Genomic DNA, 11,303 nt, shown 5'->3' with positions numbered 1-11,303 from the left:
ACATTCGAATATCCTTTTGAATTTAATATCCATCATCATGGCTGATTAAGAACCCCATGAAATTTTTAAATATGTTAGCGGCGCTCCGCTTCCGTTAGCAAGTTTGTTTCAAATTTTAATCGATTCCAACCTCTTCTTTCTGCGTTCCTAAGCTAAGATCAAACTACCGCTGGTCTAAACTGTACGTGTGGCGGCAGAGAACAAGCAGAGTTTTATCGCCATACCGGCTTCATGGGAGGCTGCCGACCGCTGTCTTAAAATCATGAAGAACTTTCTAAAACAAATTTGAATTTATGATAAAAAACAAGACTATTGTACTAATTCAGCACCTTCGCAATATTTCCGTATTTCGGGTTTTTATAATTCTAGTTTAAACCGTTTGATCGATCTTCCAGTTAGTTTTAAGTCTATTTTATTAAATAGTTTTAAATTCATATTTATTTTAGAAAATAATTATAATAATTTTTCTTTCAGGCGGCTCAAAAGTTTTACTCCCTTCTTGTGCTAAAGAAATTTAAGGTGCTCCACATTGCTCAATCTGCTCCCTATGCAGACATTAATATTACCCGAGGGGCCACGTTTGAGAACCCAAAAATTTAATATTAAGCACTGCTGAAATGTAAATCTTTCTTAACTCATATCTCTAACTTATTTTTAATATAAATATATAAAAAAACATGATATGTTTATTTTAAATTGGAATTTTTTAAGCGTATAGCATTGCTACTTGAAGTACAGAGTAGAGTATAAAATAAAGTGTATTTATTCTTGATCAGGATCACTTGCGAAATCGATGTCCATCTATCCGGGTGTACGATGAGATCCATGAAACTATAAGAGCTAGAGAGATTTAAGATTCAGTTTCCTTAGCTTAGTTTGATATCCGAATGTGCCGTCAATATAATGCACCGGCTCACATTTCACTCGTCTTCTTTACCATTTGGCTCCTTGTAACTTTTAGCTATCCCCAAATCTCTAGATACAATTCCGGGGAACGCGAATCGAGTCGATTGAGGAGATAAAAATCGAAGAAGGCGATGAAAAGGGACTATTTGGCATGTTTCGATGAATGGAAAAAACGTTGGCATAAGTGCATTTTGTCGGGAGGGGATTACTTTAAGGAGGATGAAATTGGTTTAGATCAGTGGTCGGCAGCGGCCTATCTAGTGAGCATAGGGAAGTGTTCTGCCCATCCTCTGCTCGCTCACGTATAACGTACATGTTCGTGTGACTTCGGCATGGGTCTTCGGGTAATTTTTTTCTCAACTTCGGCGCGCTTTTTTGTTGCTGCGGCAGAGGATCTCAGTGCAAAGCAGAGAAACGTCTCGCTTCAGCACGCCGCGCGCAAGCTTCGTGTTTGTTACACTCACACTAATGCAAGGCAAACTTGTGATGGTATGTGTGTGCCGACCACTGATTTAGATGAATAAATAAAGATTTTCATTTTAGAAACAAGTTTGCCCAAAACCAATTTTGCGTTTCCTCTTTTGCTCTTCTTATTCGCTGACCGCTTTGCAAAGAGGGAAGAAAATAAAAGTCTTTTGCATTTGTGTAAGTGTATATGCGAATGATTAATTTACTTGTAAACCTACTAGTTCTAAAGCTTAAAACTGAACAAGTAATAAACGGCCTGTGTGGTTGTGCCGCGCTAATAGAAATGCCCTTAAATTTTATTTTATTTTTAATTTGAAACAGAACGACGGGTATCTGATTTTCGAAAAACTTGACTATTGCGTTTCTTCATGTTCTCTCTATTAACTTTGAATTAATTCTAACTCTTTGTCTCTCCACAGATAATATAGGGTTACTAATAGTTTTAAATAATAAGGCCTATCTGTGTTAATATTAACGGGGCTATACCATATAGTACTCGGCTTATTTCCTTCTCTAATAAAACCATTCTTATTGCGAAGCTCGAAATAAACATCTTCTTAAATCAAATTTCCTTCTTCAGGCTCACTGTTACTATTTACCCCTTGACGAGCTCTTCCACGGCCTCATAATTTGCAGACAAATCGGCTAAACAAAGACTTTGTTTGTAACTGTCTAGCAATCCTTTCTCAAAGATGTCAGTAGAATTCTGATGCATCTTTTGGAATACGTTGTTTTGGAGGGAAGTTTTTATATGAACGAACATATTGCTAGTTTCTAACAAGGCCAATCCCAGACAACAACAAAAGGCCTCCTGACCAGATATTTCTGCCGAATTAAACTTGTAACCAAGATACTTTAACTTTTAACGAATGCTTGAATTGCATTAATTAGAAATAATATGTTTATAATAAATTGAATTTTTGGAAATGTTCTCTTCAGAAAATTCCTTGTAACTCAAGCTCACCTTGTGAAACAAAATTTTCAAGTATGACAAAATGACTAATCAAATCATATCATCGAACGCAAAGTAAAAGACCACGAAATTTTAAAAGTTTTCCCTGTGAAGTAAAAAGGTTGGTGTTTTTCAGGAAGTTTTTGAAAGTTTTCGTTGTAAATGTATGTGTTACATCCACAGTTACAAACTAATTAATGAAGACTATTAAACTGGATATACGTTCTTTATTGTTAAAGTTCACCTCTGCGGCGTGTTTCAGCTAAAACATACCGTAAATATGAGGTGAACCTTTCTATTGAAACTCAACAGCCAATAAAATCCGCAACATATCTACTTTTCCATAATAATTGGGTGAGTAAAAGTGCCATATGAGAAAAAGTGTTCTTATGTGTCATCAACTACAGGTTCTGCAGTGTAGTTTGCTGACATTTTGAACTATATGGCCATATAACTGAACTCATCTTAAATATTTTTGCTGAAAAACACTCTTAATAATGGCAACCTTTAGAATCCGAGTAATCGTCTTAGGAATATAAGATTTGTATTGAAGTCTAATGTGCCACAAAATAAGACTATAAAACATTTCCAAAACAAAGATGATTTAAATAAATATAAAAATATTTGTGTACAACATGTTTACTCGAATTCTATAGGTCGCCATGACTTATTTTACACTTAACAACTCGTATAGAGTAGATAAGAAAACAACAAAAGTGGTAGTAGACAGAAGATTTGAAGACAAACACAAAATATAATTTATTGTGTTTCAGTTCCAATTATTTAGGCCACATAATTAAAATTTTTGGCAAACATTGGTCTTTGTATTCTTAGCTATAGCGCGGAACCTGTAGGTTATGGCACTTGTGTTTTTATTGGACATTTGTTTAGGAGGGCCCAATTACCATGGAAAAGTAGAAACGGTTTCTGAAAATTTCACATTATTAAATTTTGTGTTTTTAGATAATAGGTAGTAGCCCAATTAATTCCGAAGAGATCAGTTTCCTCCCTAAATTTAAGAATTTCTCTATACCTATACTCAAAATATCTAGCACACGTCAGTGAGTCTGTCCTTATCAGGTGCATCTTTTCCCTAACGTGTTAGTTCAAAGTTTCTTCTTTATTTATATCAACCCCATCTATAATGCGCTTGAACACGACTATCAGCTCTGACCTACTAGTTTTAGCGGCCGACAGAGTTACAAAGCATGTTGGCAAATCAAAGCTATGAATTTATTTTTCTCTTTTTCCCAGTGCACTGTGGGCACTTTGACCTGTTTTTTTGGCATTATATAATAACTCCTGAACTATGCAAGGTATTTTGATCATTTTTTTTGTAGTGGTCGGTGTACCCTTAAATTTAATTTGCAGAAGTGGGGGTGAAATTATGGGATCGGAAGTCCATTGCTCTTTGAAATACATCTGTGAAACCACAAATTCTGCTGTGCTTTCTTGCATGGTGAAGTCTTACGAGCAGCTCTGCAACCTCGAATTATGTTCTTAAACCGAAAGAGATGGCTGCTGCATCCTTTTTCTGGCGTATTGTGCCTTTTAAAGAAAATGTAATTTTTGACGTCCATTTTTATACCCGTTACTCGTAGAGTAAAAGGGTATACTAGATTCGTCGGAAAGTATGTAACAGGCAGAAGGAAGCGTTTCCGACCCCATAAAGTATATATATATTCTTGATCAGGATCACTAGCCGAGTCGATCTAGCCATGTCCGTCTGTCTGTCTGTCCGGATGAACGCTGAAATCTCGGAAACTATGAGAGCTAGGCTATTGAGATTTGGTGTGCAGATTCGTGAGTTCGCAAGTTTGTTTCAGTAGAGTGCTACGCCCACTCGAACGCCCACAACCCGCCCAAAACTATGGCTCCTACAGTTTTGATGCTAGAATAAAAACTTTAACTGAAATGTAATGTTCTCATCGATACCTATCGATTGACCCAAAAAAAAGTTAGCCACGCACACCCTAACGCCCATAAACCGCCCACAAACTTCAAAAAATCGTAAATTTGAACGTGGATATCTCGGAAACTATCAAAGATAGAGAATTGGGATTTCAGATTTAGATTCCGTAGCCTTATACGCAGCGCAAGTTTGTTACGCGAACATGCCACGCCCACTCTAACGCCCACAAACCGCCCAAACCTTTGGCGCCCACAATTTTTATGCTAGACAGAAAATTTTAACTGAAATGTATTAGTCTTGTCAATACCTATCGATTGGCCGAAAAAAATTTTGCTACGCCCACTCACACACAAACCTCCCAAGAAAAAAAGCTATGACGTCAGAGCCAGACAATGCGAAATGTTTTTACCCGTGTATGTGTGTGTATGTAAATAGTTGCCGGCCGAACTCAGCGGCAAAGAAAAAAGCCCTGCCGGCGCTCAGAGAGAGCAAAGTGCGCGGCTAACTTATTCTATTGAATAATGAACAATTTATCCATTTGTCCCATTGACGGGCAAAAACCTTTAAGCATCTGTAAATCTTTATTTATCTCTTTCAATGAAGCGCTGGTCAAGGGAGTTTGATGATCCATACACAACAAAGCTTTTGTATGTTTCTCTTGTTCGTCCGTCAATGGAATATTGCTCGTGTATATGGTCACCTTAAATTAGCTGTTACCAAAATATGTTAGAGTCCGTTCAAAAACAATTCCTTTTATTTGCTTTGAGAGGTTTAAACTGGGACACAGGAATTCGATTGCCCTCTTATCATGCGAGGTTGCGCCTGCTGGACTTACCAACCCTGAACCATCGTAGAAAGTGTCACGGAGTTATGTTTTTGCATAAATTAATTAATGGTGATGTTGACTCTCCCTTCCTTCTTAGTTCCCTCAACTGGAATGTACCCTGTAGAACAGTTCGTCGTTTTCGTCCGTTGTCCCTGCCAATTTGTAGATCCAATTATGCCCTTCATGATCCTTTTCGGGTTCTTTGTGACGACTATAATGCACTGTGTCACGTTTTACTGTTTGATAGCCCTAATGCAACTAATTATAATAAGCTTATGTATTTTCTATCTTCCAATAATTTGTAAATTTCTATGTTACTAGCCATTCTATGTGAGCATGTATTTTAAACTGTCTATTGTTATGTCGTCTTTTTCCATGTCCGCGATTTCGTTTACTTGCCCAAATCGGTTTAGGGCTCCGTGCGTAACAAGCATTGCTTGGTGTCGTAAGGGCCACTTGTTTGTACTGACCATAGTGCATCAACGTCCAAGAAACCAGCTTAGTTTGTTAGGTGGTCCTGGAATCGCAGATTGAATGTAAGTTCATAAAAATGTTTATTCATCACATCCTCAAACTTTAAAAGCGCGTTTTTCTGGAAACCGTGTTTTTCTAAAATCTATTCGACGAATCAAGCTGAAATTTTGAGGGGTCAATTTGATTGTATAATCCGAGGTACTAACGTACCTCGCCACTTTGACAATTTTCAAAAATTTACGAAATCCTTACGTCAGTACCTCGGCCACTTGATTACGAATAACGGAGTGTTTTCGTCTTTTGTTTCAGACGACTTTTGTGTGGTGTATCCTGCACACCGTTTAGGTCCGTAAATTTGGGAAAATCACGTTTCAGCTTCGGTCACCAGTACACTTTCTTGATAAAACTATTGTACATAAAAATATATAAACTTAAATAATAAACTAACAAAATACAAAAATAATTATTCAAAAACCTTGAATAGTTTACTTACATGAAATATCCGAAAAAGCGCTTGAAAATCGACATTCACACAGGTGAACCTGTGTTCCAGCTGTGTGTGTATATTTACATACATATTCTAACACAGTCCACTCTAAGTACTCTTTCTTATACAGTCCACTCCAACTACTTTTCTCAACTTACAAATACGGCTAAACTATTTCTAAAATTTAAAACAAAGTCACAATATCCACAAATTTACTCCAGCAAATCGTTTGCAATTTGTGCAGGTGACAAACAAACGCACCGACATACAAACATAAGCGAAGTCTTTCCAATTCCCGTAACGTTATTCCGCTATTCGCACTTTGAGGCCACTGTGAACGCTCCAGGTGCTTCTACCCCAATGTTATCCGCCTGTAAAGTCCGACGAGATCACTTCAGTTCCTTGTGGCAAACGGTAAAAACAGCATACGACATATGCTCCGACTGCATTATAGCTGCAGGCGAGAGCGCCGCAGACATTAAATGCATACTAAAGTCCAAGTATTACCAAAAGTAATCCACATATGAAATATTTGCCGCGCAGCTTATGGATCAAATCCAAAAAGGCTCCTACCAAATACCTCAAGCTACAGTAACTCCGTCCTAAAATTCCACGTCTTATGGCTGTCGGCTGCTCCCTCCTATCGACACAGAGGTTTTCTCTGGGGATTATCTTCGCTGGCCGACTTTCCGGGACCTTTTCACGGCAATATACATAGACAATCCGAGTCTAACGCCCGTTGAAAAATTATTCCATTTAAATTCAATAACAAGTGGCGAAGCTCATTCCATAGTTTCAAGATCCCCACTCACCAATGATGGCTTTCGCTCAGCCTGGAATAACCTAACTGAGCGTTTCGAAAATAAGCGATTGCAGGTGAACAGTCACCTGAAAACACTTTTTAATGTGCAATCCATAGCACAGGAGTCGGGAGCAGCCTTAAAGGAACTTCAACGCACTTTTCAAGGTTGCTTATTTTTCTTAAACTTTTCCGGTGTTAATATTGAGAATTGGGACCCTATCCTGGTTTATATGTGCTTGACAAAACTACCAAAGCTCACTCTCTCATTATGGGAGCAGTCTATCCAAAATAAAGCCGAAATTCCTACGTGGCTTGAGCTTGATTCCTATTTGACGGAGCGCCATCGAACTCTTGAGGTCGTCGATAGCTTCCGATCTGCCAATTTCCACACATCATTTTCCTCCTAAGAATACTCCATCCGAATATTGGGTTCCATACCCCGCCTTGGATGGCAGGACGTACTCGAAGTATTAAATCCTACCAATGCCGAGTCTGCCAAAAGATCCATCCTCTACGGAAGTGCCACCACTTTCTACGGCTAAGGCCCCAGAATCGGCTTCAGGAAGTACATATCCAGAAGTACTGCTCCAATTCCTATTTCAGCGATCAAGCCACCCCGCCCCAACATCATATAGTACACATATGCAGAATGAATATCGCTTTTTAAATTTGAAGGATTTACGTCTTGTCGTTCAAGAGATATTTAGAGAAGGATATACGTCTTGTCGTTCAAGAGATATTAGTTTTAAATTTCACAAAAAAATTAGGTTCAACGTACTCACGTGCTGTTCGATTGCAGCAGCTGAGTTTGACAGCTGTTATTTTAACAATGGCCTGTTAAGTTAAAATTTTCGTTATGTAACATAACATTTTGATCTGTTCTTAATTTGATAACATCAACTTTTCGAAATTTTGAATACTTTTGAAAAAGATTTATGCCAAAAAACAGGGCAAAGTCCCCATAGTGCAGTGGGCTGTGACATTCGAATATCCTTTTGAATTTGATATCCATCATCATGGCTGATTAAGAACCCCATGAAATTTTTAAATATGTTAGCGGCGCTCCGCTTCCGTTAGCAAGTTTGTTTCAAATTTTAATCGATTCCAACCTCTTCTTTCTGCGTTCCTAAGCTAAGATCAAACTACCGCTGGTCTAAACTGTACGTGTGGCGGCAGAGAACAAGCAGAGTTTTATCGCCATACCGGCTTCATGGGAGGCTGCCGACCGCTGTCTTAAAATCATGAAGAACTTTCTAAAACAAATTTGAATTTATGATAAAAAAACAAGACTATTGTACTAATTCAGCACCTTCGCAATATTTCCGTATTTCGTGTTTTTATAATTCTAGTTTAAACCGTTTGATCGATCTTCCAGTTAGTTTTAAGTCTATTTTATTAAATAGTTTTAAATTCATATTTATTTTAGAAAATAATTATAATAATTTTTCTTTCAGGCGGCTCAAAAGTTTTACTCCCTTCTTGTGCTAAAGAAATTTAAGGTGCTCCACATTGCTCAATCTGCTCCCTATGCAGACATTAATATTACCCGAGGGGCCACGTTTGAGAACCCAAAAATTTAATATTAAGCACTGCTGAAATGTAAATCTTTCTTAACTCATATCTCTAACTTATTTTTAATATAAATATATAAAAAAACATGATATGTTTATTTTAAATTGGAATTTTTTAAGCGTATAGCATTGCTACTTGAAGTACAGAGTAGAGTATAAAATAAAGTGTAGTTATTCTTGATCAGGATCACTTGCGAAATCGATGTCCATCTATCCGGGTGTACGATGAGATCCATGAAACTATAAGAGCTAGAGAGATTTAAGATTCAGTTTCCTTAGCTTAGTTTGATATCCGAATGTACCGTCAATATAATGCACCGGCTCACATTTCACTCGTCTTCTTTACCATTTGGCTCCTTGTAACTTTTAGCTATCCCCAAATCTCTAGATACAATTCCGGGGAACGCGAATCGAGTCGATTGAGGAGATAAAAATCGAAGAAGGCGATGAAAAGGGACTATTTGGCATGTTTCGATGAATGGAAAAAACGTTGGCATAAGTGCATTTTGTCGGGAGGGGATTACTTTAAGGAGGATGAAATTGGTTTAGATCAGTGGTCGGCAGCGGCCTATCTAGTGAGCATAGGGAAGTGTTCTGCCCATCCTCTGCTCGCTCACGTATAACGTACATGTTCGTGTGACTTCGGCATGGGTCTTCGGGTAATTTTTTTCTCAACTTCGGCGCGCTTTTTTGTTGCTGCGGCAGAGGATCTCAGTGCAAAGCAGAGAAACGTCTCGCTTCAGCACGCCGCGCGCAAGCTTCGTGTTTGTTACACTCACACTAATGCAAGGCAAACTTGTGATGGTATGTGTGTGCCGACCACTGATTTAGATGAATAAATAAAGATTTTCATTTTAGAAACAAGTTTGCCCAAAACCAATTTTGCGTTTCCTCTTTTGCTCTTCTTATTCGCTGACCGCTTTGCAAAGAGGGAAGAAAATAAAAGTCTTTTGCATTTGTGTAAGTGTATATGCGAATGATTAATTTACTTGTAAACCTACTAGTTCTAAAGCTTAAAACTGAACAAGTAATACACGGCCTGTGTGGTTGTGCCGCGCTAATAGAAATGCCCTTAAATTTTATTTTATTTTTAATTTGAAACAGAACGACGGGTATCTGATTTTCGAAAAACTTGACTATTGCGTTTCTTCATGTTCTCTCTATTAACTTTGAATTAATTCTAACTCTTTGTCTCTCCACAGATAATATAGGGTTACTAATAGTTTTAAATAATAAGGCCTATCTGTGTTAATATTAACGGGGCTATACCATATAGTACTCGGCTTATTTCCTTCTCTAATAAAACCATTCTTATTGCGAAGCTCGAAATAAACATCTTCTTAAATCAAATTTCCTTCTTCAGGCTCACTGTTACTATTTACCCCTTGACGAGCTCTTCCACGGCCTCATAATTTGCAGACAAATCGGCTAAACAAAGACTTTGTTTGTAACTGTCTAGCAATCCTTTCTCAAAGATGTCAGTAGAATTCTGATGCATCTTTTGGAATACGTTGTTTTGGAGGGAAGGTTTTATATGAACGAACATATTGCTAGTTTCTAACAAGGCCAATCCCAGACAACAACAAAAGGCCTCCTGACCAGATATTTCTGCCGAATTAAACTTGTAACCAAGATACTTTAACTTTTAACGAATGCTTGAATTGCATTAATTAGAAATAATATGTTTATAATAAATTGAATTTTTGGAAATGTTCTCTTCAGAAAATTCCTTGTAACTCAAGCTCACCTTGAGAAACAAAATTTTCAAGTATGACAAAATGACTAATCAAATCATATCATCGAACGCAAAGTAAAAGACCACGAAATTTTAAAAGTTTTCCCTGTGAAGTAAAAAGGTTGGTGTTTTTCAGGAAGTTTTTGAAAGTTTTCGTTGTAAATGTATGTGTTACATCCACAGTTACAAACTAATTAATGAAGACTATTAAACTGGATATACGTTCTTTATTGTTAAAGTTCACCTCTGCGGCGTGTTTCAGCTAAAACATACCGTAAATATGAGGTGAACCTTTCTATTGAAACTCAACAGCCAATAAAATCCGCAACATATCTACTTTTCCATAATAATTGGGTCCTTCTGAGTAAAAGTGCCATATGAGAAAAAGTGTTCTTATGTGTCATCAACTACAGGTTCTGCAGTGTAGTTTGCTGACATTTTGAACTATATGGCCATATAACTGAACTCATCTTAAATATTTTTGCTGAAAAACACTCTTAATAATGGCAACCTTTAGAATCCGAGTAATCGTCTTAGGAATATAAGATTTGTATTGAAGTCTAATGTGCCACAAAATAAGACTATAAAACATTTCCAAAACAAAGATGATTTAAATAAATATAAAAATATTTGTGTACAACATGTTTACTCGAATTCTATAGGTCGCCATGACTTATTTTACACTTAACAACTCGTATAGAGTAGATAAGAAAACAACAAAAGTGGTAGTAGACAGAAGATTTGAAGACAAACACAAAATATAATTTATTGTGTTTCAGTTCCAATTATTTAAGCCACATAATTAAAATTTTTGGCAAACATTGGTCTTTGTATTCTTAGCTATTGCGCGGAACCTTTAGGTTATGGCACTTGTGTTTTTATTGGACATTTGCTCAGGAGGGCCCAATTACCATGGAAAAGTAGAAACGGTTTCTGAAAATTTCACATTCAATTTTGTGTTTTTAGATAATAGGTAGTAGCCCAATTAATTCCGAAGAGATCAGTTTCCTCCCTAAATTTAAGAATTTCTCTATACCTATACTCAAAATATCTAGCACACGTCAGTGAGTCTGTCCTTATCAGGTGCATCTTTTCCCTAACCTGTCAGTTCAAAGTTTCTTCTTTATTTATATCAACCCCATCTATAATGCGCTTGAACACGACTATCAG

The 11,303-nt window shown here is 37.1% G+C and overlaps 2 long non-coding RNA genes across 2 annotated transcripts; one reads left to right on the top strand and one right to left on the bottom strand.

The window, feature by feature from the left end:
- Positions 1–5,541: 5,541 nt before the first annotated feature.
- Positions 5,542–8,503, top strand: LOC139353086 (uncharacterized). Its single transcript, XR_011604220.1, has 2 exons — positions 5,542–5,600; positions 8,282–8,503. It is a non-coding gene; the product is annotated as an uncharacterized lncRNA (long non-coding RNA).
- LOC139353085 (uncharacterized) lies at positions 5,677–6,410 on the bottom strand. Its single transcript, XR_011604219.1, has 3 exons — positions 6,287–6,410; positions 6,032–6,202; positions 5,677–5,944 (listed from the first exon to the last, which is right to left on the bottom strand). It is a non-coding gene; the product is annotated as an uncharacterized lncRNA (long non-coding RNA).
- Positions 8,504–11,303: the final 2,800 nt, after the last annotated feature.

The sequence above is a fragment of the Drosophila suzukii genome, chromosome 3 (genome assembly GCF_043229965.1).
Source record: "Drosophila suzukii chromosome 3, CBGP_Dsuzu_IsoJpt1.0, whole genome shotgun sequence".
NCBI classification, from domain to species: domain Eukaryota; kingdom Metazoa; phylum Arthropoda; class Insecta; order Diptera; family Drosophilidae; genus Drosophila; species Drosophila suzukii.
This window is presented reverse-complemented; position numbering and strand designations above follow the sequence as displayed.